The sequence below is a fragment of the Pseudophryne corroboree genome, chromosome 4 (genome assembly GCF_028390025.1).
Source record: "Pseudophryne corroboree isolate aPseCor3 chromosome 4, aPseCor3.hap2, whole genome shotgun sequence".
Classification (NCBI taxonomy): domain Eukaryota; kingdom Metazoa; phylum Chordata; class Amphibia; order Anura; family Myobatrachidae; genus Pseudophryne; species Pseudophryne corroboree.
The window spans coordinates 583481012-583483956 of record NC_086447.1 but is presented as its reverse complement, the minus strand read 5'-3'; the positions used below and the strand labels follow the sequence as shown (position 1 = coordinate 583483956).

General features: G+C 45.2%; 1 pseudogene; it reads right to left on the bottom strand.

Annotated features, from left to right (window-relative positions):
* Positions 1-310: 310 nt before the first annotated feature.
* Positions 311-429, bottom strand: LOC134912935 (5S ribosomal RNA; annotated as a pseudogene).
* Positions 430-2945: the final 2516 nt, after the last annotated feature.

Sequence of the window (2945 nt, the reverse complement as noted above, 5' to 3'; positions counted from 1 at the left end):
CCCGCAGGGCGGACTCTACTCCACCCCTTAGTCCCACGAAGCAGGGAGGCTATTGCCAGCAGCCTCCCTGTAAAATAATAAACTCTAAATAAAACTTTTCTAGGGAAACTCTGGAGAGCTCCCCTAGCTGTGACTGGCTCCTCCGGGCACATTTTCTAAACTGAGTCTGGTAGGAGGGGCATAGAGGGAGGAGCCAGCCCACACCTCATACTCTTAAAGTGCCAATGGCTCCTGGTGAACACGTCTATACCCCATGGTACTAGTGTGGACCCCAGCATCGTCTAGGACGTAAGAGAAATGTGGATTTCTCTACCTACAGCACCTAGTATTCCCAGGTGATCTCCCATCCAAGTATTGACCAGGCCCAGCATTGCATAGCTTCCAAGATCAGACGAGATTGGGCGTAGCCAATGTAGTATGGCTGTAGGTGTGTTATCCCATTGTGTAAATGTAGTTCAATAGCTGAAAATCAAATAAATGTGCAAAATTGTACTATCCTGAGCAAGTGCAGCTCATACACTGGGCACAGTGAAGGGTGATCACAAATAATAAGGCATTTTAACCATTTAGCATGTGACAAAAATGGCTTTCTAGCAGCTGATGCGTTGGAAGATATTTTACTAGCAGAGCATCCCCTAGATTCAGGGGTACGTGTGCATCACACACATTGCACCCATTATAGAAACGCCAATGGGTGATAGACACATGGTGAGGGAAAGGAGGTGTCAGACACAGGGTTTGATAGAGACATGGTGAGGGAAAGGTGGTGTCAGAGAGACAGGGTGTGATAGAGACATGGTGAGGAAAAGGATGTGTCAGAGAGACGGGGTGATAGAGACATGGCGAGGTAAAGGAGGTGTCATAGAGACAGGGGGTGACAGAGACATGGTGAGGAAAAGGAAGTGTCAGAGAGACGGGGTGATAGAGACATGGCGAGGTAAAGGAGGTGTCAGAGAGACAGGGGGTGATAGAGACATGGTGAGGGAAAGGTGCTATCAGAGAGACGGGGGTGATAGAGATGTGGTGAGGAAAAGGGGTTGTCAGAGAGATAGGGGGTGTTAGAGACATGATGAGGGAAAGGACGTGTCAGAGAGACAGGGAGTGATAGAGACATGGTGAGGGAAAAGAGATGTTAGAGAGACAGGAGGTGACAGAGACATGGTGAGGGAAAGGAGGTGTCAGAGTCAGGGGGTGATAGAGACAGACACGGGGGGGTTAAGGAGGTGTCAGAGAGACAGAGGGGTGATAGAAACAGATACAGGGTTTGGGGAGGAGGTGTCAGGAGATAGAGAGGTGAGAGAGACAGACATGGGGTGGGGGGAGGAGGTGTCAGTGAGACAGAGGTGTTATATAGAAATACACGGGTTGTGGGGAGGTGTCAGAGAGACAGTAAGGGTGAGAGAGACAGACATGGGTTGGGGGGAGGAGGTGTCAGCGAGACAGAGGTGTGATAAATACATACATGGGGTGGGGGAGGAGGTGTCAGAGAGACTGAGGTGGTGATAGAGACAAACACATGATGAGGGGAAGGAGGTGTCAGAAAGACAATGGGGTGATAAAGACAGACATGGCGTGGGGGAAGGAGGTGTCTGAGAGACAGAGGGGTGATAGAGACATAGGCATGCGTAGCACATTTTATTAGGGGGTGCACGACTGGAGTGGCGTGCCTAGCCCCGCCTACTGGGTGTGCCTAGCCACACCTACTGGGCGTGCCTAGCCCCGCCTACTGGGCGTGCCTAGTCCTGCCTACTGGGCGTGCCTAGCGCCGCCTACTGGGCGTGCCTAGCACCACATATTAGCAGTCAATGCAAACTAAATAGTACAGGGAATTTGATTAAATAGAGTGTACAGTGAGGGCTGGCAGAGGTTTATTAAACCTAACAAGCTGTAAGCCTGGGACCTCACAGACATCTGTCCGTTGCCCCTTATATTACAGCAGATATATTGTATTGCCTGTATTGTAAATTACTTAAAAGAGCTGGGAAGGTGGATGTTGGTGGTTTATTTAAAAATCTCTGCTCTAGGAGATAGACATTTTGTAGGTGTTCTGCAAAATTACTTTCATTAAAATGGTCCTTACATTAAGAAAAAAATTCAGCTATCCGATGTGGTGCAAGCCAGGGTAAGCATCTGGGGGTGTAATAGAACCGCTACATCTGCTTGATGTTACAGCAGACTTACAGTACGTACATGCAATTCTTACTCCTACTGTAACTACAATACAGAAATTATAATTCAGTTGTTAGACAGTATGAATAAACACAGGGCAGGTCGGTTGTTTCTTCATCGCCCACTTTTAATTCTTTCCATTATTATCACAGGTTCCAGATTATAGCAGATGACTTTTCATTTAGGACAATTTAGCTTTTTGAAAATAGTATGAAATAAGTGTCTAAGATTGTGAACATTTTGCTCCTGTGACTTCTATAATTAGCACATTGAAACCTGCAGAACTAAATATTTAAACACAAGCACAGACAAAACACTTTATAGTACGATGTGTGTAATATAAATCCATTATGACACATACAATTCCAGGATGTTTCTTGCAGGCATCTAACAAGCAGGGGGAATATCCATTCCTCATGGTGTCATCCCAGATCTGGTTACTTGGGAATAATTTGTTCAGCTTCAGAACACCTTGAGAAAGAAAGTGAAGATTAATTAATTAAAAAATAATGTTCTTGCTCCCTGAAAAAAAATCAATATTTACATTTTTTTCTTCATTTTAGTGATGAGTAGTTGCTTCAATTTCCTTATCATCCTCATTATTGTTTAGTTATAATGCACCAGAAAACTCTGTTGTGTCAGTCAGTAACAAATCATACCAGGAAATATATCACATATTAAAATATCAACTACAGAGGATGTTGACTGAGAAGGGTCCGATGTGAGACAGGATATGGGAGTTTACAGTCAAGATAGAGGGCAAGTTGGAGGAAATT